This window comes from Suricata suricatta, chromosome 7 (assembly GCF_006229205.1).
Source record: "Suricata suricatta isolate VVHF042 chromosome 7, meerkat_22Aug2017_6uvM2_HiC, whole genome shotgun sequence".
Classification (NCBI taxonomy): Eukaryota; Metazoa; Chordata; class Mammalia; order Carnivora; family Herpestidae; genus Suricata; species Suricata suricatta.
In genome coordinates, this window is record NC_043706.1 from 144,426,213 (window position 1) to 144,454,079 (window position 27,867).

The window sequence follows — 27,867 nt, forward strand, 5'->3', positions numbered from 1 at the left end:
TCATCTGCATGTGTGCACCCTGTCTTGATAGTTTCTGGTGAACATACTAGACATGGTGTGAAATGAGAAGCGGGGCCTGTGGGGTCCTGGGCTGTGGACCTCGTGGGGCAGGAGCCACGGGGCCGCCCAGCACCGTCTGCACCTTTTAACCCCAAATGTGAACAGAAAAACGAAGCAGCTGCCAAGGATCATGCCCCCTCTTGTGTTCCTTTCCCGGGAATCTGAGTTTTTGTTTCTCTTGTACATGTAGAACAAGACAGGTCTCCCTCCATGCTTTTCCTACAGCCTTGTAGGAACACACTCTGGGCCGACGGACCCCTGAGACCCTGACTTGCTCTTTGCTTCTCCGCAGACCCTCCTCTCCTTCCACAGGATGACGGCCGGTGTGGACACTGTGGCCGCGGCCGGGGCTCTCGGCCCCAGGGCAGAGCGGTGGCCCCACGCAACCCGGCAAGGTGGCCTCCCACAACTCCAGGCCTCTCTCTTCACTTGTCCTGGCTTTTGACAGTCCTGGATTCTCCTAAATTGGCCTTCCCTCTTTTATACTGATGATCACTGACGTCAAGGTTTAGGCATCAGAGGGAAATGCATAGGAATGACTCCTGATACCTGCTTTGAGTTGAAAGTCTCCAGACCTGCCTGGAGTGGGAATACAATAAAAGTATACCTTCTACGTGGTCCAGCATGTCTACCCAACATTGGAGTCCAAGGCCTTTGCAATCCCTTGCTCAACCCCTTTTAAAACAAAGGAATATTTGGACTAATCTTTCCTCTTAGTTTGCTTTAATTCCAAGGCTTCATGGAGGTGAGTAAGCATCTCAGTTAAATCTGGGTTCATAAGTACAAGGGCTGACTAGCAACTCCACGGTCAGATCATCGACACTTGCACCTGCCAGCGTTGCTCACGTTTTCACAGGAAATATGGCCTCCAAGTGCACTCAGAGCTTTCCAAGACAACTCACCATGACATTTCCAAAAGCTTGAGGACCTGGAAGTGAAGGTGAAGATACAGTAAGAAAAGCTTTAGAAGAACAATAGATACCAGCAAGATAATGGCCCCGAGGAAGCCACGTGGGTGCCGAGCGAGCATCCGGGCACCCGTGTCTCCGGGCGGAGGCGTTGCCACAGCAGGCGCATGCGCAGAACCGAAGCGTAGTTCCGGTGACCAAGGAGAAGTAAAAGAGATGAGCCAAGTGAGTCTGACCCGGAAGGAGATTGATTCCCAGATCGGGACCTCGGGTGGAATGCAGATGAGATCTTTTCCACTCATCACTGTAAGAGCTGGCGAGCGTGTGCCACGGGCTGGCGCTGCCCAGGGTGGCCGCCCGGTGGAGGTGGGTCTAGTATGTGCCGTTAGATATTTTTATGTTATGTATATCTCACGTGCATGCTATAGCCTTAGCTTTCTATTATAGTGTAAATACTTTTCTACTTATATTTACATTTAAATTACTAATATTTTCTAAATATTACATTCCTTTAATCTTCACAACAATATATGTAAGAATTAGGTGGAAATGGGATATTTGACAGGCGACGTGAAAGTCTGTGCCTGAAGCTGAGTGTCCCGTGCTGGGGGCGGGGTCTGCACTGGGACAGACTGGGACCCTTCCCTTCGCTGCTCGGATCCACACGGGCAGTGCGCGCTCACTCACTAAGGGTTTTCAGCTGGAAAAATTTTGACACAATCAAATCGGTACTTTAGAAATACCATGAAAGCTCCGTGGAAAGTAATTCTAGAAGACAAGAATGAAGGCAGAAGTCTGTGTCTCTCTGTTGTTACTGTTGTTTTGTTGCTGTTGTTTTTTGTCCATTTGTTTTGTTTTCTAGATTCCATGTATCAGTGAAGTCATGTCACATTCATCTTTCTCTGTCTGGTTGTTTCATTTAGCATAGTACCCTCTAGGTCTGTCCTTGCTGTCACAAATGGCAAGATTTCATTCTTCTTTTATGGCTGAGTAATTTTCCATCATGTATATATACTACAATCTCGTAAATGCAGAAATACACAAACTGATGCCACAGGGGAAGAAGGTTGGGAAATATGTGAAATGGGTAAAAAAGATTAAAAGGTACAAACTCCCATTAATAAAAGGAGGCCTTTGTGGGTTTATTAGTAGACCTAGGATGACAGAGGAAAAATCTCTGAACTAGAGAATGTGTCAGTAGAAGCCTCCAGCACTGAAGGCGCCTGAGGGGCTCAGTCACTGGAGAGTCTGACTTCGGTGCAGGTCAGGATCTCCAGGTTTGTGGGTTCAAGCCTCACGTCAGGCTCTGTCGGAGCCTGTGTCTCCCTCTCTTTCTGCCCCTCCCCCACTTGCGATCTCTTCTCTCAAAAATGAATAAACATTAAAAAAAATTAAAAAAAAGAAACTTCCAACATTGAAATACAAAGGGAACAAACAGTGAAAATACGGCACAGAATATCCCACATGCATAATGGACATGCCAGGAGGGAAGACAGCGAGAAGGAACAGAAGGAATGTTTGAAACAATAGTGACTAATAATTTCCCCTAATTAATGTCAGACCCCAAAACACAGATCCAGGAGGCTCAGGATAAATGCCAAAAAGCTACGCCTGGGCATAGCATTTTTAAACTGCAGAAAATCAAAAAGAAAGAAAAATCCTAAAAGAAATGAGATGATCAAAGAAAGGAAATACACCTGTTTTCTTCTCAGAAACCAAACAAGCAAGAAAAGGGTGGATTAAAATACTAAAAATGTTTGGAGAAAAACTTACCGTCCTATAATTCTGTTCCCAGAGAAATTCTTCTTCAAAAGTGAAGGAGAATTAAAAATGTCTCATATAAAAATGAAGGAATTTCTTGTCAACAGATGTCCCCTCCAAAAGATGTTAAAATGAATTCTGTAGAAAGAAATCAGATCTTTTTAAAAGAAGACTCTCAAAGGATGAATAAATTAAGAAAAACACACACTCATTTTTCTTATTATAAACTTACCTAACAAGTAGGAGTTCATTCAAAATAATAACAGCAACAATTTATTCCATTACTATGCTTATATATGTCTTATATATGTACACGTACATACTTAAATGTACACATATATAAACATTTATTTATTTGTGCTTGCAAGTAAGTGAAATGAATGGCAACACTGGTCCAATGGATGGGAGAGAGGGGTTAAGATTATTTTATTGCCCTAAAGTACTCACATGCTCATGAAATGGTATATTATTATTTGAAAGTGCATTTGGAATAATAATAAATGTGTATTGAAATTTCTGTGGCAACTACTAAAAAATAGTTAAGAAAGAAGTATAGCAATATGTTAAGAAAGGAGAGAAAATAGAATCATATAAAATGTTCCAATAAAATCACCCAAAGCAGAACAATAGTGGAAAGTAAAAACAGGAGCAAAGACCAAGGGCAACAAATAAAAAATAGTCGCAAATATGATTGACATGAATCCAACTATATCAATAACTACTTTGAACACCAAAGGTCTAAATTCACCAATTAACAGAGATTGTCAAAGTGGATAAAAAGAAGGGCAAACTGTATGTTAACCACAAAAAACACCCTTAAATATAAATACATGTATAGATTAAAACCAAATGGATGGAGAAAAATATACCATGCTAACACTAATCAAAAGAAAGCAGGAGTAGCTATATTTTAGACAGACACATTTCAAGATAAGAAAAGTTATCAGAGGTAAAGAAAGAAATATATAATGGTAAAGAGGTCAGTTCTCCAAGAACACATAGCAATCCTTAATGTGAATGTGCATAACAACAGAAAGTCAAACTATGTGAAGGAAAAAAAAAGTTGACAGAGCTGCAGAAACAAATAGCTGAATCCACTATTTTCGTTGGAGGCTCCAACATCCAACTCTGAAACGGACTGACGCAGCTGGCCGAGAACAGTAAAGATACAGATGAGCCCAACATCACCATCAATCAACCGCCCGCCATTGTCATCTAGAAACGACCTCGTCCAACAACAGCAGAATAAACAGTTTTCTCAAGCTCACATGGAACATGCACCAAGATAGACCATATTCTGGGCCACAAAATATATCTTAAAAGTTTAAAAGAATAGAAGCCATAGAAGGTCTGTTCTCAGATTACAGTGGAATTAAATTGGAAAGCAAGGACACAGAGATATCTGAGAAATCCAAAAATATGTGGCAATTAAATAACATGTCTAAATAACACACGAGTCCAAGAAGAAATTGAGGGAAACTTACAAATGTTTTGAACTAAGTGAAATGAAAAATATAACTTATCAAAATTTGTAGGATGCAGTGAAGGCAGTGTTTAGAAGGAAATCCACGGCATTGAATGCATTCTTAGAAAAGGAAAAAAGTCCAAAATCAATAAGCGAGGTTTCCCCTTAGGAAAGCAGAAACGGAAGAGCAAACTAAATTCAGAGTTAGCAGAAGAAAATAAATACAAAGAATTAGAACAGAAATCTATTATATTGAAAACAAGAAATCAACAAAGAAAATAAACAAAACTAAAAGCTAATTCTTTGAAAAAAGAATGAAATCAATAATTCTCTACCCAGATTAACTAAGAAAAAAAGGGGAAGACAAATTACTCCTATCAGTATTGAAAGAGGAGTTGTTACTACAGATTTATGGGGATTGAAAGTATAATGAAGCAATACTATAAACAACTGCGCCCACACACACATTTGATCACCTAGATGACTGGACCAATTCCTTGAAAGACAATCTGCCAAAACTCACGCAAAAAGAAATGAACAATTTGAATAGGCCTGTATCTCTACATTGATGTGAATCAATAATTAATCACTTTTCAGGACAGAAATATCCAGGCCCACATGGGTTCACTAGTGAATTCTACCAAATACTTAAAGAAGAAATTATATGAATTCTTTCTAATCTCTCTCAAGGAGAAAAGCAGAGAGAGTAATTTGTAACTCATATTGTGAGATCAACAGTACTCTACTACCAGAACCAGGGAAAGATATTACACTAAAAGGTATTACAAATCAGTATCTCTCATGAACATAGATGGAAATGTTCTCAACAAGATATTAGCAAATTGAATACAACAATTAATAAAAAAGATATACATCATGACCAAGTGGGATTTATCCCAGATCTTTAAAGCTGGTTCAATATCCAAAAATCAACTAATGTGTCTATCACATCAACGGGTTAAAGCTGAATCACATAATCATATCAGTAGCTGTGCAAAAAGCACCTGAAAAATCCAACACTCATTCATGATAGAAAATCTCAGCAAACAAGGGATCCAAGGGAACTTTCTCAATTCAGTAGAGTCTATCTACAAACAATTCCTTTAGCTAGCATACTTACTGGTCAGAAACTTGACATTTTCCCACTAAGACCAGGAGCAAGGAAAGCATGCCCCTCCCACTACAGCTTTTCAATGTCACACTGAAAATCCTGGCTGATGCAGTAAGAAACACTATGAAATGTATACATATTAGAACCAAAGAAATAAAACTATCTTTGTTCACAGATGAACTTATCATCTGAAGAGAAAATCCAAAGAATCGACAAAAAACTCCTGGAACTAATAAGCAATCACACAACATTGCATAATATGAAGTTAAAATACAACTCAGTCACTTTCCTAAATACCAATGAAAAGTGAGATTTAAATTAAAACATGTACCATTTCCATTAGCACCTTCCAAAATTAAATACTAAGTTATAAATCTAACAAATTATGTATATCTATGAGGAAAACCACAAAACTGTAATGAATAAAATCAAAGAACTAAATAAATGGATGTTCCATGTTCATGGATAGGAAAACTCAACAATGATCTGTAGACTCAATGCAATCTCAATTAAAACGTAAGCAACTTGTTTTGTGGACTTTGACAAACTAATTCTAAAGTTAATATGGACAGGCAAAGACTCAGAATAGCCATCTTGACCAATACTGAAGGAGAAGAACAAAGTTGGAGGACTCATGCAACTTGACCTTGGTAATCAAGGCAGTGCAATGTTGGCATAAGAACAGACAAACCGATCAATTGAATGGAATAAAGAGCCCAGAAAGTGACATAAATACCATCAACTCATCTTTCACAGAGGAAATCAGGGGAGCATATTCAGTGTTTTCAACCAATCGTGCTGGAGCAAGGAGCCATTACCATGCAGAAACGTGAATCTTGACACAGACCTTACACTACTAGCAAAAATATCTCAGAATGCGCCACAGACCAAAATGTAATACATAAAACTCCTGGAGGATAACATAGGAGAAAACCTAGATGCCCTTGGTTTAGGTTAGTGAGGTCCTTGATCTGATGCCAACACCAAAGGCATGATCCATAAAGAAAGGATTGGTAAGTTGGTCTTCATTAAGATTAAAAATGCTCCATGAATGACACCGTTGGGAGAATGAAAAGACAAGCTACAGTCTGGAAGAAACTATTTGCAAAGGACACTTCTGATAAAAGACTATTATTGAAATTATACAAAGCCCAGACGTGTTACTCTTGCTGTGATGACATACATTTATTAGAAAATAGACCAGTGATAAAAGTTAATATCCTTCATTTCTGTGTTAGACGGCATTATCATAATGTCACTACCTAATATTATATATATTACGGAGTATATTTGTTTTTTCATTTTGTGGTATCTCCATTAAATGAATAACTAAAAATTAAAAAAAAAAAGAGCTCTTAAAAACTCAACAATAAGAAAAACAAACAAGCCAACTGAAAAGTGAGCCAGCAACCGTAGCAGACACCTCACCTGGGAGATACAGGTGACGGGGCGCCCGGGGGGCTCAGTCGGTTAGGCGCTGACTTCCCCCCAGGTAGTGATCTCATGTTCCGTGGGTTCGGGCCCCGCGTCGGGCTCTGTGCTGACAGCTCAGCCTGGAGCTGCTCCAGATCCCGTCTCCCCCTCACTGTTTCTCCCCCGTTCATGCCCTGTCTCTCTCTCCTTCAAAAGTAAATAAACATTAAAAAAGTTTAAAGACTTAGAGGTGGCAGGTAAGCATGTGGGAAGTGGGTCTACACCGCGGTCAGCCGCACTGAACCGCCCCTGCCGCAGGCCCCGGAGGGGCTTCACTCTGGAGCGCCGGCGACCCCGCGCGGGTGAGGCTGCGGGCGGCCGGCTCCCGGCTCCCGGCTGGCGCCCAACCTACGTGGTGGGGGGTGACCCGTGGGCACGGGCGGTCCGAGGGCGGTGACGACCCTGCGGGACGCCGCCCTGGTGCGGGCACGTCACGCATTTGCCCCAACTTGTGGGCGCACAATGCCAAGAGTGACCCGCAGTGTAAACTGTGTCCTGGATGATCGCGATGTGCCCGGTGCCAGTGACCCTGTGACAAACGTCCCTTCGGCAGTGAGGTCAGTGAGGGAGGCGGTGCACGTGTGGGGGCGGGAGTACGTGGGAAACCCCTGTGACTTCCTGAGTCAGAAATCCTAAAAACTGGGGAGAGCGCCGCAGAGGGAGGAGCCCCGACCTGCACCTGTTTCCTGAACCCTCGGGATAAAAGGGGCAGGGGTACGACTCGGATTCCGGACGCCGTCTGCGGGTGCGCACCCCCCTCCGCCCCGGCCCCGAGCGAGCAGAACAGGAGCAAGAGTGACTCCGGTCTTAGGACCGCAGGCAGAAGAGGAGCCGGCCCGGCCCCCCAAAGTCCAAACCTTCTCTTCTTCAGGCTCACGACGAGGTTTCTGGGAATTTACCACCTGGTAGAACAGAATGCTCTTCCGAAAAAGATGATCCCATGTGCTATCCATGGTGTCCACCAAGAAGCAGGAAAAACATTATAAATCTTACAGAGGGGCAGGGAAATGTGACCCAAAAGCAGAAGAAGATGATCAGTAGCAGACTCGCCGATGGCCCGCACGGTGGACTTAGCACACAAAGATACTGAGTAATAAGTACCTCAACCGTCTCCCGGGAGACAGGCGTGATGGGACAGAGGCGGGGGTTTCAGCAGGGAGAAGCGGCCGTGAGCCCAGGATGGGACGGGTGAGTCTGTGTGGCAATCAGCCCGGTCACGGGCAGGATGGCAGCAATAGTCTGCAGGTGCAGCGGGAGTCCCAGGAAAAGGAGGAAATGTGAGGAAGAGAGAACTAACAAGAAATGACTATAGATTTCCTACATATGATGAAAAGTCTCCATATCAACGGACAGACACAAGAAACAGTTATAACAAGAGGAAAAATACAAATAAAAACAAACCTGGCACAGGACAGTCCATTTCGTCAAGGAAAAGGTAGAGAGAAAATCCTCCGAGGGTTCCCTGCAGAAACAGCTCTTTCTAGATGGGTAGGAAATATTCAAACTGAGTTGGTGCATCCTGTCTTGGCAGAGTAAGGACACAATTAATAAAATGCACAAAGATGAATCTGTTAAGGGGACAGAGAAGCTGCCTTAAAGAGCTCCCAATGGCCAAAACCAGAACAATCCGAAAAACGAAACATGCCGAAAGTACAGAATAAATATCTACGGGCCCATTCTTCTAAAAATAAAGGAAAGAATAACTTTAAAATGGGGAAGGGAGAATGATTCTCCTACTTTTCAAACTCCACATATTTAATGCAGACATTCCGCCTTGGGCGGGGTGGGGCATAACTCCGCCCCCCTTGGGGCGAAACTCCGCCCACCTTGAGTGTGGGCTGCACACCGTGAATTCCTTCCGAGGGCACAGCCCACAGGATGAAAAAGGATAACTTTGTGATGTCACTCCTGACAAGCACCACATCACCCAGGTGAGCAGGTGCGCATCCACGGTGGTGAGTTGAGCAGAGATGTGCCTTCCGCATGGTGTGATGGGATGCCCTCCCCCTGGTGCTCCTCCCCAAAGAACACACACCACTTGTCTAATTATGAGGAAAGCGTCAGACAAATCCGAACAGAGACACAGTCTGTAGGACCCCTGACCAGTCAGTTCTCCTCAAAACTGTCCAAGTCACCCAAACAAACAAAGTCACAGCTCACAGGAGGCTAAGAGACATGATTAAATGTAATGTGGCACCTTGGATGAAATCCATCAGCAAAACAGGACATTAGATAAAAGCTAATGAATATGAATAACTACAGACTTCAGTGAAGAACAATATGTCGATATTGGTTCATTAGCTGTGTCAAATGGACCACACCGAGGCCGGATCGTAGTAACAGTGGGAACTGGGTGTGGGAGGTACGGGGACCCTCTGTATTACCTTTGCAATTTTTCTGTAAATCTAAAACTACTCTAAAATGTAAAGTTTATTAAAAAGAGATTCTTAAAAGCAAGCAGATTAAAAAAACACATTTTATAGACAAAGATAATGGTGAGAATGACGTTCGGTCCAATTAGAGGCAATGGAGACCCCAAGAAAGCCAATGACCTCCTCAAAGTCATGGAAATTGAAAGAGTCAGTAGATTTCTGGGCCCAATTAGATGATTTCTCGGAAATGAAGGCAGAGGAACGGTATTTTCAGATGATCAAAAGCTGAAGGAATGAGTCGCCAGCAGAGCACACTAGAATTGCTGAAGAAAGTTTTTCGGACCAAAGGAAAACGGAAATTTGGGTTTATAAGAGCGCTAGAAATTGTAAAACTATTGATCAGTAGAACAGAAATAAGCTAAGCATCTTTAAGGGTCAGCTGATTCTTTAAAGTAGCTTCAGACCGCGTGGTAGAACCCGTAAGGCGCGTGCGCTTGGGCGGCGCGGCGTGAGCGGCAGAGGACGGTGACGGAGCCACGCCGGGGTCAGGGCTCCACGTCCCACCCGGCTGGTGTCGCATTAACGTGAAGCAGATTTTGTAAAATTAAGGACGCACAGAGTGCGTGTTCTTCTCTGTTAGCTCACTATCGAGGTGCCGGAGCCAAGATGCGCAGCCCGGCTCCCGCCCTGGGGGGCCCCGTGCGCCCAGCGCCCCCGCTTCTCAGTCCACCAGTCGTCCGAAGGCACTGTCCTCGCTTCCTTGGAAGGCTTGCTAGTTAAGGGACTAGAAGCTATTTCTGGTAACTGGCTTCACTCTATCAAGTTTATACAGATGTAATCTTTTCGATCACAAACTGAAATGCAACTTTTGAGTAAGAGACGTATGTGACCTCCAGTTCAGGACCTAATATAAAAATTCTGAAGCAAGACACTCAACAGGAAAATAATGCCTTCACAGAGACGATTTTCAAGGCCATAAGAAGTTAATGGCTAAGATTGGACTTTAATCCAAAGCAAAAGGAATGTACTGTTGCTAGCGACATGTTTGTAACATTTAGCTCATTTCTTGTAACATGTGTGATACTTTCCGGACCGGCACGTGCGTTTATATGCTCCGCCTAAAAGTGGCGTGTGCTTTTTCTCCACCAGAGTTAAAAACAAAATTTGTTATGTGTGTACAGCTGCTGTCCTGCCTTTGGGAGCTGCTTTTTCCCCACAGCCAGGAGGTGTGCTGGACCCACAGAGCTCCTTCGGAGCAAGAGAAACGAACCAGAGCTGGTAGGGATCTGGTGGCTTCTAACGGCGGGTAGCACTCTGCAAGCCCACGGATGGGGCCTGATCCCAGAAGCCCAGGTGCAAGGGACCCCGTGACAGGTGACCCTGCTGTGTCCCCAGAGACCGCGTGAAGCCATGGATAAGACAGTGTTTGGCGATCAGCCTGCGTCACCTTGCACGAGGGAGGACGACCACCCACAGAAAGGAGCTGGGACCCGGAGACCCGGCCGCTGGGCTCCCCACGGTCCCGCCGCTGGGGGTGGCAGCGGGTCCTGCCTCTGCTCCCTTTCCTTTCCTCCTTTCTTCATCAGCTCTGGCCACACCTGGCTTTATGGAAACTAAGCTGGAAGCATATTTGGTCTTTTAAATCTAAGACGAGACCCTCGTGGCTCTAACTTTCTTTCATTGTTGACTATAGATGTTAAACCTTTTTTCATGTGCCTCTTGGCAATTCATCTTATTCTGAGGTATTTGTTTGAACATTTTGCTGTTTTTAATTGTTTGGTCTCATCACTGAGTTGTGCGTGTTAATACCACCCTCGACATAGAAGTCTTTGCCTCTGTTTCTCCCCGACGTCTCGCTTGCCTTCCCTCCTCTCATGTGGCTTAAGAGCATGACTTTTTATTTTGATGAAGACCCATGTGTTGAACTTTCTCTGCCACACAGACTTGGCCTCAAGTCCTTTCTCCTGTGACTCCTCACAGATCCTTCACAGCTTCAGCTTTCTGTTCCCGTCTAGAGTCCATTTAAATTCATGTTTGTCCATGGCATGAACTAGATGTGGTTCCCTTCATAGTTCTTTTTGTTTGAATATTTATTTATTTAAGTAATCTCTACCCCCAGTGTGGGGGCTTGAACTCACGACCCCAAGATCAAAAGTCCCACGTTCCACCACCCAAGCCAGCCAGGTGCCCCTTCCCTGGTGTCCCTACCGAGTGTCCCAGCACCTCTGTGGACAGACTGCAGGGCTCTGTGGGTGTACTGCCCACTGACCAAACATCAGATGACCTCTTGTGTGTCGCTACCCTCTTGGGCTCTGTCTCTTCCGTCTCTGAGACTCTGGGCTCCTGACTTCTGTGTCTTTGCTGTAGATGTGAAATCAGGTGGTGCAGGGCGCCCGGGTGACTCAGTAGGTTGAGCATCCGACTTCGGCTCAGGTCATGATCTCGAGGTCTATGAGTTCGAGCCCCGCATCAGGCTCTGTGCTGACGGCTGGGAGCCTAGAGCGGCTTTGGATTCTGGGTCTCCCTTTGTCTCTCCTCTCTCTCTCCTCACACTCTGTCTCTTGCTCTCTCAAAAATAAATAAAGATTTAGAAAATGTACTTCTGTTGAAATCAAGTATTGTAAGACATACAGGTTTATTTTCCTTTTAAGATTGTTGAACTTTTCAGATTCTTTGTATTTCCATCTTCATTTAAAATTCAACTTGCCAGGCGCCTGCCTGGCTCCATGGGCTAAGCACTGGGCTTCTGATCTCAGCTCAAGTCATCATCTCATGGGTCGTGAGGTCGCGCCCTGCATCCAGCTCTGTGCTGACAGTGCAGAGCCTGCTAGGGATTCTCGGCCTCCCCCTCTTTGCCCCTCTCTCTCTTTCAAAAATAGGCAAATAAACATTAAAAAAAAGAATTAGAAAAAATAATAAAATCAGCTTGCCATTTTCTAAATAGAAAATTTGTGGGGGGGGGCATGTTGACTCAGCGTGCTTTGTCTATAGAGCCACGTGGGCAAAGTTAGCATTGTACCCATGTCACACACACCTCTACTCACCCGGGGCGTCTGGGATTTCTCCCAGAAGTACTTTCCACTTTCCAATTATTGAGCTTGTCCATATTTTAAGGTTATTCTAAACACGTCATTTCTCATCCTGTTGTAAATAAGATTTCAGTTTCAAATTCCATTTTTGATAGTAGTGTATAGAAATCCAGAAACACAATTGACTCTTGCATTTCTACATTGTGTGCTGTGACCTTGCTAACACATGGGTAAGTTCTAGAAGCCGTTTTGTAGATTCTTTAGAATTTTCTATGAACGTGACTGTGTCATTTATACATAAAAACACTCCTACTTCATTTTTTCCAATCTATTCACTTTATTTTTCATTACCTTGTTATATGAACTTTTTGTTGGAAAGTTTTCAGTATTTTTTTTAATGTATGAAGGATTTTGCTGCTTTCTGCCTCTTCCTAAGCTATTCCTGGAATTCGTGGCTTTCCAAGAATGTGTCTGTCTCATCAGCTTGGTGGTGGAAAATGGTACATAAAACGCCTATTATTCATCTTAGAAATGTTCTTTCACTCATTGTGTCAGTAAAGCAGCTCCCTCTCTCATTTTCCCCTCATTCAGCTGGGCTAGAGTTTCATAGATTTTGTTTATCTTTTCAGGGATCCACTTTTGGTTCCACTGATTTTCTCTGCTGTTTGTCTCTTTTCTGTTGGATTGATTTCTGACTCTTTGTTTTTCCTTCATTCTACCTACTTTGAGTTTACTTTACTTATTTTTTCTCATGTGCTGAAAAAAAGCATTGATTTTATTATAATCATTTCAAAATCTACATTTCCCTGTAAACATTTTTTGCCAGTATCTCACAATTTTTGAGATTTTATGTTTTACTTTCACTTCTTTGAAAATATGTTCTCATGACTTTATTTAATAGCTTGTTTGATCACTTTGATTACTTCATGGGTTCCTTGAAAGTGGATTGGGTTGTTTACAATACGTAGGGATTTTTCAGGCATCTTTCTGTGATGGGTTTACAGTTATGGTGAGATGTTTTGGGATTTGTGGCATGTCCAAGAGTATGGCCGTAAGACCTGGTAAATATTTTATGTACAACAGGAAATAAGAGGTGCTTTGCAGTTTTTGACTGGAGCATTCTATAAATATCAACTAAGTCTAGGTGACTAATAGTATTGCTTCAGTGTTATGTAATCTTGCAGTATTTGATTTAATCTGTTAATATTTGCACATGACACTTTTGGGGGCCGGGCCCCAGGCTGCCTAGGACCTTTGCTTACTCCTGTACGGGCCGGGGCCGTGTGAGGAATGGGCGAGCCCGAGAGAAGGAGTTTCCTATTCGGACGTACCGAGCAATGGCAGGAGGGTTTTGTCATCATCAGTTTTATCTGCAAGTATCTCTTAGGAATCCCATTTGGTTACTTTCCTCTGAAGACTTAGCGTCCAGTCTGTCATCACAAAAAAAGAACAAACTTTGGTGAGGATGTAGAGAAAGGAGAACCTCGGACAATGTTGGTAGGAATTGGTGCGGCCTCTGTGAACAGTATGGAGATGCCGTAGAAAACTAAAAATGGAAATACCATATGATCCAGCAATCCCACTCCTGGGAATCTATCTAGAGGAAATACTAAGACTGACTCGAAAAGCTCTCTGCACCCCCGTGTTCACTGCAGTGTCATTTACAGTGGCCACGACACGGAGACCACCGATGGATGAGCGGATAGAGAAGCATGGTGCGCGTGTCCAGTGGAGTACTTTCAGCCGTAAGAAATGTGGAAATCCTCCACTTGTGGAAACATGGATAAGTCTCGAAGGCACTGTGCTAATGAGGTAAGTCCCACAGAGAAAGACAAATGCAATATGTTCTCCTTATATGTGAAATCTAATTTTAAAAAATGCCAAAGTCACAGGAAAAGAGATCGGGTTTGGAGTTACCCGACGTGGGAGGTGAGGAAAGGGAAAGTGGAGGAGGTATCAGAGGCACAAACTTCCAGCTCCTGCCGCTCGTGTGCCGAAAGAGCGCATTTACCTTTTTATTTGTGTTTCCTCATTTTATTACACGGCCCCTTGGAGACCATCTTCATTTTCACAAGGAGAATTTGCCTCCAGTTTATTTTATTTTGCTTTTACTGGCTCTTCAGTCCCTGTAATTTCAGACTTTGATCTGATGATTTGGAAGTCTCCAAGCCCTTGAGGCTGCGGCCGGGGTCTCTGGGCACCTAGCGAAGGGGAGACTTGGGGGACGACATTGGGACAGTGGCCAAGTTACCGACAGCCATTCTGTCTGCGGCAGTGGCAACGGCCACCTGCACCAAAGGCCGGGTGTGGGTGTTGATCCACATCAGCAAGAAGAGGAGCCGGTAGCAGGAGGGTCCACTTTGTCCAAACGATCTCGGAACTAGGTCTTTGCGCGGCAGGATGAAAGCGTGCCCTCGCCAGGCACACGTGCCGCAAGCCAGCTCCTGCTTCTAGCAGCACTGAACCCTCAGCTTGAACAAATAAAGAAGAACCGTCAGCGTTGTAAAATGACCAGCCTCACTGGAAGGAAATGTTCGGAAACAATCACGTCCACGGGCTCGGTGAAAGATAAAAATCAGAAAATGCTGCTTGTTTCAAAACATCCCTCTTTCAACACATAGCACTTTTGTTGGATTATTTCTTCATTCTGATATTTTTGGATCGACTGAAAAAGCTAACTCTTATTCAGGATTAGAAGGTTACCCGCAGCAAGAGATCCGGTGAAGACCGGCAGACACGGTATGAGAAGGCCCCGAGTTCCACTGGGGCTGACCCCTAAGCCCCCAAGCTGGGCCCGTCTGGGCTCCATGGGGCTGGCTCACTCTTTCCACTTAGAGGTCATTTTCCGTGAGTCTGGTCCAAACGCATAAGCCAGAGAGGAGAACAGCCAAGACGTGGAAGCCGAGGTGGGAGGTGATCAGCTGAGGACAGGGGAGGGGGGGCTGGAGGGGGAGTTGAGGAGGGGGGAGAGGGGGGGCAGGGGAGAGGGGGGATGAGGAAGAAGGGGGAGGGGGAGAGGCAGACGGGGGCTGCGGTGGGACGGGCTGTGGGGAGGCTGCCAGGAACGGCAAATGTGAAAATTAGTATCTTGAGCACGTTGCAGACAATATGCAATGAGCCTTTTGTTCTTCATTTTATTTTTCCTTCAACCAGCTTCCTGATATCTGTGTCATTGTCCCCATTTCTCAGGGCCACTGGCTCTGGCTGCTCTGCCAAGCACACAGAGGCCATGGACCCTAACCCAGGACTGCTGGACGCAGGGGCCCATTTGCGTTTTCAAGAAGCACCCGTTCTGTTGCCCATGGAGGAGACTGAGAAAGTGGGATGGGTCTGGCTTTGGCTTCAAGTAGTAGGAAAACCATGAATAACAATGATGAGTAAGAAGGTGAACAAAATGGAAATGCTTTGGTCTTTTGCAGGTCAGGTCAAAGGCAGGTGAATTTTTGCAAGTTCACATGATTCAGCTTGGTTAATTTTTTTAATGTTTATTTATTTTTGAAGGAGACAGAGACAGAAGGCGAGCAGGGGAGGGGCAGAGAGCAAGGGAGACACAGCATCTGAAACAGGCTTCAGACTCTGAGCTGTCAGCACAGAGCCCGATGCGGGGCTCAAACCCACAAACTGTGAGATCATGACCTGAGCCGAAGTGGGACACTCAACCGACTGAGCCCCCAGACCCCCCGGTGTGGCCTGGTTAAAGTGGATTAAAGTGGATTTAATCCTCTGGGGGAAATCCGGACGTCAGCAGAACCCCCAGCGGTTAGGGGGAGGGCTGAGGTCTCCGCTCCCTTGGGCCCCGACCTGCCCTGTGCCCCGTGCTCGGGGCGGTCAGTCCTCGCCAGGCAAGAGCTGCAGCTTCCTGCCCTGCAGTAGGCAACCTACTATGTGCTGCTGTCGGTGTTTGCTTTCAGTGGAGATTCGCTACTGGCGATAACTTTCTTGTTAACGGATCGGATCTTTTCATGACATTTAATTTTTTTATTTGAGCGCAGTTGGCATATGATGTTACATTAGCCTCCAGGGTACAGCCCGGTGATTGGGCAGGTTTGTAGGAGACGCCGTGCTCACAAGTGCCGTCATCACCGCAGACGCCGTTAGGACATCGACTACATTCCCTGAGACCAACCATTTCATGCCATTTTGACGAAGAGTGAATATCGCTGGAAAAGTGTGTGTGTGTGTGTGTGTGTGTGTGTGTGTGTGTGTGTGTGTGTGATTTGTCTCCTTTTCTCTCTTCCCATCTCCCACGTAACGGTCTGGCTTGGCACCACTCGTCCTGCGTACTTACCTATGTCTCCTCCCTCCTGAGCTGATGGGCGTGCGGGGCTCTTGTCTGTGTCTGCTGAGCTTCCAGGGGCTGCACGGGCTCCGGTGGGCACGAGGCGCGTACCGACCGTCAGACGTCCGTGGTGCGTGTGAAGCATCACAATCATTCCGACTAGAAACACGCAGTGTTGCAGTGAGGCGTGCAAAGAAGGCAACTCTGCTGGAGCCGCTACGGGTCACAGGTGGCATTTCCCCGTCTAAGTAAACTATAAATGTGAGAAGTAAAGTGACTGCTGGAACTTTGTTCCCTTCTTCCCATCACACGGATGCTGCGCTTTCCTCTCCACTGGGACTCCGTTCGTCTGGGACAGTCCCCACCTGAGCTACCGCTTGCTTGAAATCAAGTGGCTTCGTTCTTGAAGCTTCTAAAATCACCAGACTTACTCTTAGGAATCGTGTGGTTCAAATGCGGCTTCTTGATGCTCCAGCAGCAGCGTTTCAAGCCTCCAGCGACCACACTGAAATTAAATGAGGAAGGTTTATGGAGGATTTCATGACATAATTACAGCTTTTTGAAGGAGAGGAACATTTTGTCTAGAAGTAGTCAAAAAAATATATAGGGTATTCACCTGACTCCAAAGACTGTAATTAAATCTGCTAGAGAAATCTGCAAATCTTGCAAATGCTATTTCTGTCCTGGGCTCAGATGGACGTGTCTGTCCCTAAGCTAAGCATCTCTGGTAAAGTAGCTGAGCTCCGAGCCCAGAGTCTGGCAGGCGCCGGGGGCCGGCTCCCTTCGCCTTCATCCATGCGTCCTACTTGTACTTGTGGCCGGGGGCATGGATCCAGCACCAGTGCCCTGGGGGGGGCACCCCGTCCTGGTCCAGACGCCCCTTCTGCCTCCACCTCCTTCCCTCCCACCGGCTTCACCCCTTCTGTAACTGGTCCCCTGAGGACTGGCCGTGATCACCAGAGCTCTGAGTCTGGGGTGAGGACTGTGAGTTCTGGTGGCTGGGATGCCACAGCAGGCGGCCACCATGTCCCCGTCCCCCGGTGTTCTCGTTAATCAGGCCCGGACCCTGTTTCACTTTTCCGCCTGACTCCGTGACACACGGCAGTGTCCCAGCCCCCCTCCGCGCCTCCCGCATCTCCCTTCCAGGTCACGAGTCCTGGCCCTCACCTGCCTGCCTGGGCTCCTGCCGGCTCCCGTGGACACGGCGCACCGGCCGGGCTCTGCGTGTCCTCCGGCCCAAACAGCAGGTTCAGAGGGTGCAGGCCACACAACACAGTGCACACATCGAGACAGCGGCAGAGCCGTGGCCCCTTAGTCAGACATGCCCGGGGCAGTGCTGGGCTCCGATCTGTCCCCTGGAGTCCCAGGGTCCCGAGCAGGCCCCGGGCCGTCTGAGGGAGGAGGGGGGCCAGGACGGCAGGTTCAGGAACCGTCAGACCTGCCACCGAAACGAGCTCGGACTCTCTGGGGAGAGCAGGCCTGCTGCCGAGAAGGTCCTGAAGGCCGGCACGTTAACTGTGGCGTTTCTCTCGCTCTGCAGAAACGCGCCACTTTCCTGCTTTTTCTCCTGAGTGTGCATCAAGTGCAGGCATGCGTGTGAGGTTGCATGGACTGAGCAGAGCAGCGAGTGAAATTCAGTGGGAGCAGCATCTTGGAGCAGGTATCGGCGTCCAGGGAGCCTGCGGGACAGCAGCAAGGAGCACCCCGCTTTCTGGGGGAGAGCCAGCCCTCTCCCTCCACGTTCCCTCCCCTGGATGTGGGCTCACCTCCACTCCCCGCGTATCCAGGGAAAGCCCTGGCCTCTGCCGGGGCTTTGGGGGCACCTGCCCTGGGCAGGGACACACCCCCCACCCCCAGCCGTGAGTCCTCCCGCTAGAACCCTGAGCAGCAGGGGTGACCCGAGGCCCCCGAGCCCTAAAGCCTGAAGATCTGAGAGCAATGTGACCGGCCGCACGGGGCTCCCGGACCAGCCTTCCCTCTCAGCCTGCAGAGCCGGGCCGGGGCCACTGACGTGCGTGGAGAGCCCACGGGAGTCAGAGGTTCTGGGAGCGACAGCGGAAGCCAGGAGCAGGGGGGCGGGGGGCTCCCTGCGAGGAAGGGGACATCAGAGGACTCGGGAGAGCCACCGCAGCGTCCCGCATGAGAGCTGGTGACACCTCAGCGAATCCGTGCGAATACAAAGGAGCCCGCCTAACACCGTGTGGCTCACACAGAACTGAATCCGGACTAGCGACGCCAACCTTCTGTCCCCAGATCGACCGGAGCCTGGAAACCAAGGACCCACAGAGCAAAGTAACCAGAGTGAGCTGCATGCTATTGAAGCGAATGAGCCATGCACATCCCTTTTCTTGATGAGACACACATGGTCGGGAAATGCTTTACTGAATTATTATCAGGGTTATTAAGGTTTTCCTTTGTCAGGTATCAGCAGCCATAAATATTACGTAATCGCTTCTCACAGCAGGCTGAGGAACCTTGTTCGGATGATGTCTCCAGTGTGGAAAAGTCTACCCCTTCCGCCTCGGCCGGAATGCGTTAGGATCTGCCGCGGGCCTTGCGTGAGCCCTTGGCCGACGTGCGCAAGGGCGGCCGCCTGGAGCCCACACCCACGTGCCCAGCACGGAGGTCAGAGCCCGGCTCTGCGGACAGACTCCCGCCTCGGCCGCTGAGCAACGCTCTGATGCGATGACACGGTACAGACTTTTCTGGGGTGACGTCCTGTCACATACGGACGGTCCCTGACTTCTGATGCTTCAACTTAGGGTTTTCCAACTTCCAACGGTGTGAAAACACGTGTCCCCAGCAGAGAAGTCACACGCGGAATTTTGACCTTGGATCTCGTCCCAGGCCAGTGGGGGTCCTCGCTCCTGAGGCCGGGCCGCTGACACACTGACAACCACTCTGTCCCTTTCTGAGCAGGACGCAATAAGTCACAGGAGACGGTTGACACCTCCCTATAAAATAGGATTCTGTTAGATGGTTTGCCCGACTCGATGGCTCGCGACCCGGGTCTGTGCTCCGAGCACGTTGAAGAGCAGCCAGGCTGAGTTCTAACACGCGGGAGGCGAGGCCTTTTCAATGTATTTTTGACTCAAGATATTTTCAGCTCATGTCAGGTTTGTAGGAAGTGAGTCAAGGAAGACGTGCAGAGGACGCTACAGACAGAGACAGGACGCTGCCCCACGCACGGCTCTCCACAGAGCCGGGTGCTCCTGACCCGAGGGCCCCGGAGGCGGGTCGCCCTGAGGCCTGGGGGTGTGGCCTCCAGGATTCTCCTGAAGATCCCTCACCCGAGAGGCACCCTCACCGGTGCTAAGGACTTAATGTAGGCGTGGAGGCGCTCCGGGCAGGGAGAGCGCGCGGGGAGGCCCGGGAAGGGGGCCTGGCAGGACGGCGGCTCTCAGCGGGAAAGCAGAGGCGACACAGCCCCCCTCCAGGCGGCAGGGACGGTGCCCAGCGCACACTGCCGGGCCGCCTGCTCACACGAGCGACGTGTGCACGACCAAGCCGGTCCCGGCTTACAGAGGGAGCCTGGGGGGCATCCTGCCCATCTGCCGAACACATGTTTCCTCCAGCGGACCCCCCCTCGGGCACAGCCTGGCTCCCAGACGCAGCCGGCAAGAACGCTCCTACCCTACAGGACGGCTTTCTTGGTTTCACGCCCGTACCAACTGGTTACTGGAAATGCCAGACAGACTTTATAAGTACCACAGGCATGTCTGGGTTTTCAAGCTTCAGTTAAGCGTTTTTTTCCGTGAGTAATAAGAGCAGCATGAAACAGACTTGAAACAGACTTGATGAAAATATAACAAAACCCCGCTCTCCTGGTCCACTTGTGTACTGAGCGTGTCTTTCCCAAAACTGCCACGCGTGTCTAAGCATAGTTAAGTTTTAAGCGTCTGATGAGTAATTAGTTCAATAGAAGGTAAGTCAAATGTTACAATCAGGAGACATTTTGCTGATGCCCCTTTTGGTAAGACGGGGTTTCTCAGCACTTTGACTTTGTGTGGCCTTTCAGAAAATACAATATACATTTAAAAAATCACAAAACAATGTCAGATGTAAGCCCTTGAAAGTATCAAATGTGAGAAACAAAGCCCGACAAGAGACACACAGCTCCTGACTCTGTGCCCACTTTCTTCCATGAAATGAAAATACGAGACAAAAAAACAAACTGAACCAAGTATTACTATGTGCAGTCCCACCCAGAACGGTGCCCCAGGGGCCCACGGGTGTGCGACACACGCAGCTGGAGGTGCGCAAGCACAGCCCTCCGGTCTCTGTTTCAGCCAGGAGGGCTCCTTCTTCCAATTATACAACTTCCCTAAGTTAGAAAACGCATAGTTCATGTACCTGTGCAGAGCAGAGATGATTCTCTTTGATTTACAGAGTGTCCTTCGTGTTTGCCGTTAAATTGTTACTCTTCCAAACGGAGGACCACCGCTCAAGTCGGCGGGCAGCCGCCCGGCTCCGTGGGGGGAGGATGCACCCTAAGCATTTCAAGGTCACTAGCCCTGCTTCCTCGAACTGAAACCGTGTCAGTGAGGGTGCAAAATGGGACGTCAATGTTCAAAATGAAAGTTTGTTCATGAAGAAATTAAATCCCTAAAAAAGTAGCAAGAAGATCAGCCAACGTGAAATACTTGACTCTGAAGTTTTTAAACAATGCAGACAATGACTCTCTTTCTTGAGATATACGTGCAGGGAGGTAAAAGTATCGTGAAAGAAATATCCCAAAATGTGGCTGATTTTATTGTGTTTTCAAAAGCATCTCTTTCTTTAAATTTGTCCTTCTAAATTTCCTATAAGGGATATCTCCTCCTTTATTTTTTAAAGAAAACACATTTTAGAATACAGAGAATTAATAACCCCCGGTACAGGAAGGGCTGAAATACTCCCATGGAAAAAGAGCATTCATGCAGCTCCGTCCAGAGCTTTGAATGCGAAAGAAATTCCAGCTCTAAAAATACCATTCGTTAATTGTTGTAATCTATTAAGTCTTTAAATTTGGCTAGATACGAGTTTATTTTTTATTTTATTTTTTAAGTTTATGTGTTTATTTTGAGAGAGAGAGAGAGAGAGAGAGAGACCTCAAACCAGGGAGGGACAGAGAGAGGGAGAGAGAATCCTAAGCAGGCTCAGCTCTGTCAGGGCTTGAACCCACGAACCACGAGATCATGACCTGAGCCGAAGTTGGAGACTCAACCTACTGAGCCCCTCAGGCGCCCAGATACAAGTTTATTTGCAGCCAAATCTGTTTAGAAAACGCTTGATCCTTGCGCAGATGCTGACAGTCTTGAATACGGGAAGGAACATTAAAGCACCTACGGCTTTCGGGGTGTGCAGGGCATTAGGCTCTGTGCCGAGTGTTTCACGCACACCATCCTGCCCACTGTTCACACTCAGTGCTACGAAATCCATACCATTTGCATTTTATGAGCAAGGAAGTTGAGACCCAGAGTGGGTGACTCCGACCCCGAATCACGTGGTCCCCTCAGGGCAGAGCCGTGTGCCCAGCTTCTCCCCAGAACCACTCTCTGCCTCCGGGAACACAATCATTTATGAATCAGACGTGAGCTTGGAATAAGTAGGAGTTGTGTGAAAGTGAAATGTCGCTGTGTCTCTGGACCGATGTAGAAGGTCCCGGTTGGGGCTGCGGGCGAAGGCCAGCCAGGCGTCTGGTCCGCGCTCGGCGGGAAGGGGACAGACAGCGAGGGCACACCCGGGGCAGCTCCGTTCCCGCCGCTGACTCCGGCCTCTGGCTGCCGGGACTCTGCCCCCTGGGAGCTGCGGGAGACGCAGGAGGTCGGGAGACGTCCTTCTGAGAAAACCGCTTGTGTTCCAGCACCTCACCTGTTTCTGTTGTGGCTTCTCAACCACGTGGAGGAAGCGCGGGCTCCGTGACGGCACCCCCTCTCTTGGGACTCTTGTCTGGCTACCACGTTCCTGCTAACAAGACCGCGGAGGCTCAGGAGTCCAAGCACAGGGGCACGGACAGCTGAAGCACGTGAGCACAAGGCAAACATGTGTGATGTGGCCGTGGCCGTGGCGGCGGGGGCTGCGGCCCTGCAGGAGGAAGTGCGAGGCCAGCACCCCTGCTCCCGGGAGGGCCCACCCCAGGGGTCTGTCTTAACTCCGTCCCGGTCGCAAAGACCGTTCCGCCAGGTCACACTTACACCCCGGGGACCGACCGGTCAGGACTCACGCACGCCTGTTGGGGCCTGAGGCAGCCACGGCAGTGGGTGGAGGCAGAGGTTTGGGAAATAAAAGAAAAGTGAGCAGAAGTGCGTCCCTTGGGACGCGATCCGTCCACACGACGCAGAGGGGGACCTGCGTCTCTGAATTTCTGTTTTGTTTCAGCCAGAGACAGGTGGACCACTGTCCTGCGGCTTCTTCCGTCAGGGTTGAGACTCGACTGCTCTCTTACAGAAGCAGCCATGTGGGAACAGGAAATTCTCCTTGACGCCACCCCGCCAGCGGCTTCTTCGAGCTGCGCGGCCAAGGCTGTCCGCGCTGTTAGAAAAGCTGACAGGAGGCTTTCCGTGACAGGACTTGTCTGCTTCAGCCTCTGGATTATTTTTCACCAAGAGAATGAATTACGATCATAGAATATTTGCTTTCTTGCTAAATATGCATTTTCCTAAGGCTGAGATCCTGGACTGCCTTTCTCGGGGACACACAGCTTACACACGAGGCTTCCGAGGCCACACAGGACCCGGGAGCGGCAGAGAACGTCCGTCTGCTGCCCATGGAGGAAGGGGGTCCACCTGAGTTTACACGGAGCACAAGTATTAGAATTCAATGAAATCATAAAACAATTTATAATGATTTAGTATTTGTACGACACGTTTCCTCGCATTAGAAGGAAATTCCTTTGCCATATTCCACCCAATGGGACCTTCTGAAACATTTATATATGTTTTTCTGAAATAGGTCCTTCAAACAATTATGACCAAATCTTTGCTTTACTTCCTTGAACCCCGACGGGAAGTCCAGGGGATCTGGGTGGTGGTCATAACCAGCAGAAGCGGAGAAATGCCCAGAATCAGGCCAGAACTTTCTACCTGGCTTCCTACAGAAGTTTTCGCTCAATAACAAGGAAGTTATATTAGCTCCAAAATTGTGCGCTCTTGTGCAGAGGGCCCGGGGTTCTGACCGAGACCAGGAATGAGGCGTGGACCTGGACACAGAGGGTTCAACTGTGACCTGGTATTTGTGTGAACTTAGGCAGGTGTCTCAGTGCTGAACGGGGTCCTCATCTCTAACAAGAGGTCAAGGTACTCCTGCCGCCGCGGACGGTCATAAAACCAAACAGAAAGGAAGCGCGTCGATTATCTGTGCGTTCTCCTACGAGGGAAGGCTCCCTTTGGAATTTACTGGTTTCCCTCTTTGTTCTTCATCTACTACTTCTGGGACCAGTGGTGGGTTTGGACTCATTTGTACGAGCTCACAGTGGAAGATTTGGGTCCTGGAGTAGGGGTGGGGGTCCAGGCGGGCTCCACCCAGGCACCTATCAGCATTGGAGACACATCTCGTTCCTCTCTCACGGACACCGGAAGCGCTTTGTTACAGCAGCCTGGCCTCCTCGGGCTCTGAAACGGAACTTCTGGCAGTCCTTCGCCGGGACTCGGTGGCAGGCTCCGTGCTGATGCCCCAGTTCATTGTCCATGCCTCACACCCTCCCCCAGCCCCGTGCTGTCACCAGACGGCTGGCAAGGACAGCGAGGCTCTCCGCGGGGACATCAGGGTCCACACAGGGGGCGGCACATGCGCGAGGAGAGAGGCCCCCCAGACGGGCACCCGCCTCCTTAAACCTAGTTCCTCTCGGTGAGAGCTCTGGACGGAGTCACCGGGGAGGCGGCCTCTCCCGGGAGCAAGCTGCTCTGAGTGAAAACCTAGCGCAGTGGGACTTGGGTCCGCTCCCGGTACGCTGAAGGGGCGCCCAGCACCCGGCGAGCACCCCGTGGTTCGCACACTTCCTAGCCGTGTAGAGGCTCCTCGGCCCTGGCTTTGCATGCGACAAGGCCTCTGCTCCGGACTGATGCCCAGACGCGGTCCGGCTGCAGAAATCCATTCCGAGGTTTCTTGTGGGCGAAAAACTAGCTGAGGTTGCAAAGTTTAAAAAACACCCCCCCCCCCAAGAAAACAGTACCTGGAATGGAAGCAACTTCCCAAGAAATACCCATATTTTAAACTATTATTAACACGATTGCTGGCACATTTGCGAGCTCCTCTTCCAGCGGAGGAAGGTGCCTGTGAGGCGCCCGGGTCCTTCCGTGCGCTCCGGAGGACAAGGTCAGCCCTGCGCCTGCCCGAGAGAGGCCTTCCAGCGCGGGGCCGGCGGCGGCCTCCGGCAGCTCCTCCGGTGCGAGCGGGGAACGGCCGCGTGTCCGGTGTGGACCGGCCTCTGGGTCAGCTCCGCACGAGCACACAAGTCAGGGAACAGTTCGCACTGCGGAGTGTGCCCCCGCCCCATTCTCCCGTCCAGGGCAGTGACTTAGGGTCGGGGCCTGGAAGCCCGCCTTGCTCAGTCGGCAGAGTGGGCCACCAGCTCCTCGTCGGAGCGAGAAAGGGAGCCGAGGCTCCCTGACGCACGAGCGCAGCCAGGACTTCCGGAGGCCCCTTCCTTTCCGAAGCGCTGGTCCTGGGACTTGCCCACGCGAACCGGGCGGCCAGGACGCCCCGCCGGGAGGGGTGCGCAGGAAGGGGCCTCGGGGACGCCCTGCCCGCCCGCGGAGGAGGGGACACGTCTGTGAGCCCCTGCACGAGCCGGACGTCCCTTCTCCGCCGTCAGCCGCGGTTTCCGGCGGAAGAGAAGAGCCACGTGGCTTCTGCGCGCTCCCGCGGCTGAAGGCCACGTCCAAGGGCCGTTGTGGACTCTGCGCAGACACGGGGCTGGCTCCCAGTGGTGGCCCGGCGCCCCCACATCCCAGCCCCCAGGCCGGCGCCTCTCGGGGAGAACCCACAGGTGCACTGGCCAGGGAGGGACGTCTGCGGACCCCGGGTGCCGACCCCATGTGTTGACCCCGTGTGCTGACCCCGAGTGCAGACCCCATGTGCAGACCCCGTGTTCGGACCCCAGATGCTGACCCCGGGTGTGGACCCTGTGGGTCCGCCTGACTGTGGCTTTCCGGGTTTCCTGGGCGTGACCCTGGCAAGGCCTGGTCCCACCCTGCTGCATCGACAATTCTGGCTAAAACAAGGGCCCTTGGACATTTCTACAGAGGCGCGTCCAAGGTGAGAAGTTGCCCCAGAGAGACAGGGGCCAGAGGTCTGTGTTAATTATGAGAACATTAACTTTCCTCTTCGACTCTCTCTGAGGCTGCACAGTACATCTTAAGTACCTTACATAAGAAAGACTGGTTTTTAAGATAACGGAAGGGCTTGGAAATAATCATTTATAATAAAACCCGAATGAATAGTCTGTATTTTATGTTTGACACAGCTGTGTGTCTGAATATTCGGAACGTGTACGCCAGATGCTAAGGTAGTGTTTCCTGCGTCGATTCCAGTGAATTCCCGACCCTGACTCGGCCACTCGGAGGCTCATACTAGGGCGTGTTTACGCAGCTGCGTTGTGTAACTGTGTGGCCCTGAAACACCACCAGAAACGTTCCATTGGCCAGAACTGGCGTGCACTCCTGTGTGGCCGGGTCTGAGGGTCATTCCGGACGTGATGAGAGTCCCTTACGGGCTGCCTCTCAGTGAAGGAAACACGTGTCCTGGTGGGCGGGGCTCCCGCGGGGCAGGACATCCCGCCCTGGACCCCTGCCCTGCCCGGGTCCTCCCTCCTGCCCCCCAGCTGTGCAGACATCACACCTGCTTTTTCATCCTCCAGTTTGTTTGAACTTTGACTCAGGAGACCCTCAATTTAATCCGATTCCAGAATGGAATGGTCCAGAAACTGCTAGATGCTGAGGCTCAGGACAGTGGCCGTGTCCTCCATCCCCAGGACCCAGAGGCTGGCGGGAGGGACAGCGCGGTACTGGGGGCATGTAGAGCAGGTCAGGGCGACGGGGACAGCTCCTTGGGGAGGCCTCAGGGACCCCCAAGGGGTGAGAGGACGGGCGGGCGTCCATCAGACAGCAGAAGGTGCAGGACAGCTGGGCAGGAGCCACATTCCTGCTACTCTAATGATTTGGTGACTTTGGGGGAGGGGATGATGGCTGCAAGGACCTAGGCCATGGAGCCAGACACCGCTTCGCTGCAGGGGGACAGCAGGGCAGACGTGAGGGATGGACAGCCCACTCACCAGCAGAGCAGGGGAGAGGGCCACACGTCCTCGGGGCCACAGACAGGGTCACACGTGGGGGGGCCTGGGGGATGCAGGCGGGGCTCACGTGGGGGCGCCTGGGGGACTCAGGCAGGGCTCATGGGGGAGCCTGGGGGACGCAGACGGGGCTCAAGCGGGGGGGCCTGGGCAAGGCAGAGGGCACAGAGGAAAAAGGGAGGAGCACAGACTGTAGGCCCTAAGACAATCAGGCAAGAGAGAAAACCACAAAGGTGAAAAGAAATGGGTTTTTTTCCGAAAGAAAAGTATCTGATGTGTGACTGTGTGTTTCCTCGGCAGCCTGACCCTCGGCCCTCGTCCAGCCACGGCTTCTGCGCGAATTAGGTTTCACTGGTGATCTCAGCGGGAGCTGTGGAAGGTGGGTAGGAAGGACCGAGGAGGAGACGCTGGACCCATATTGGACGGAAACGGGGCAAAGATTTGAGCTACAACATTCCCAAGGTATCGTGACTCACTGACGGACGTCACCGGTCACCATGAGATGAGACCCCTCCTCGCTGGCCCTCCAGGAGACCGCACGTCCGGCCTGGAGCCTTCCACCCTGCGCCCCTCAAGCCCTCCCCCTCCCCTTGAGCCCGAGGCCAGGGCTTGAAGGAGGGCAGAGGGGGCGTGGCTGGGTCTGGGTGTTCCTGCGACAGTTACACCCCAACCCACAGAGCTTTGACGTGTCACCGTGAGACGGTGAGCACGTGGGCGTCAGGACTGGTGGCCTCCCTGGGCTCTGGGCTCATCTCCCGAGTATGCACTGAACCCGCCTTCACGTCCTCAACTAAATTCATATAATTTGGTGTTCAAACTTGGTATGTCAAGGGGAAAAAAGCTGTTTATAATTACATATGATTTTGTGATTTCGCACAGATGTTACTCGGGTTCAGCTTACAGTCTGAACGCGGGCCTCGCGCCCTCACCGGCTGGCCCAGAGAGGACCCGCCGGGGGCAGTGGTGAGCTGACTCCCGGCCCAGCACCCCCTGAACCCCCTGGCGCCCGTGTCAGAAATCCGGTTCGGGGACTCACCTGAGCTCCAGCTTGGGAAACGGTGTCTTGCAGACCTGATCCAAGGGTTTCCTACACAGGGCGATCCTTAAACTTTACAGAAATAAACGGCCACAAAACGAAA

The 27,867-nt window shown here is 49.8% G+C and overlaps 2 long non-coding RNA genes across 10 annotated transcripts; one reads left to right on the top strand and one right to left on the bottom strand.

Annotated features, from left to right (window-relative positions):
- Nucleotides 1–775: 775 nt before the first annotated feature.
- LOC115297094 lies at nucleotides 776–8,291 on the bottom strand. Of its 3 annotated transcripts, none has more exons than XR_003911274.1 (3): nucleotides 8,180–8,291; nucleotides 2,742–2,867; nucleotides 776–988 (listed from the first exon to the last, which is right to left on the bottom strand). It is a non-coding gene; the product is annotated as an uncharacterized LOC115297094 (long non-coding RNA). The 3 variants fall into 3 exon arrangements; XR_003911273.1 differs by lacking the exon at nucleotides 8,180–8,291 and adding an exon at nucleotides 7,636–7,826; XR_003911272.1 differs by lacking the exon at nucleotides 8,180–8,291 and adding an exon at nucleotides 6,734–6,769.
- LOC115297093 lies at nucleotides 1,256–27,867 on the top strand. 7 transcript variants are annotated; one of them, XR_003911271.1, is made up of 5 exons: nucleotides 7,254–7,335; nucleotides 13,847–13,991; nucleotides 17,999–18,118; nucleotides 27,029–27,190; nucleotides 27,608–27,867. It is a non-coding gene; the product is annotated as an uncharacterized LOC115297093 (long non-coding RNA). The 7 variants fall into 7 exon arrangements; XR_003911268.1 differs by lacking the exons at nucleotides 7,254–7,335; nucleotides 17,999–18,118 and adding an exon at nucleotides 1,256–1,334; XR_003911265.1 differs by lacking the exon at nucleotides 17,999–18,118.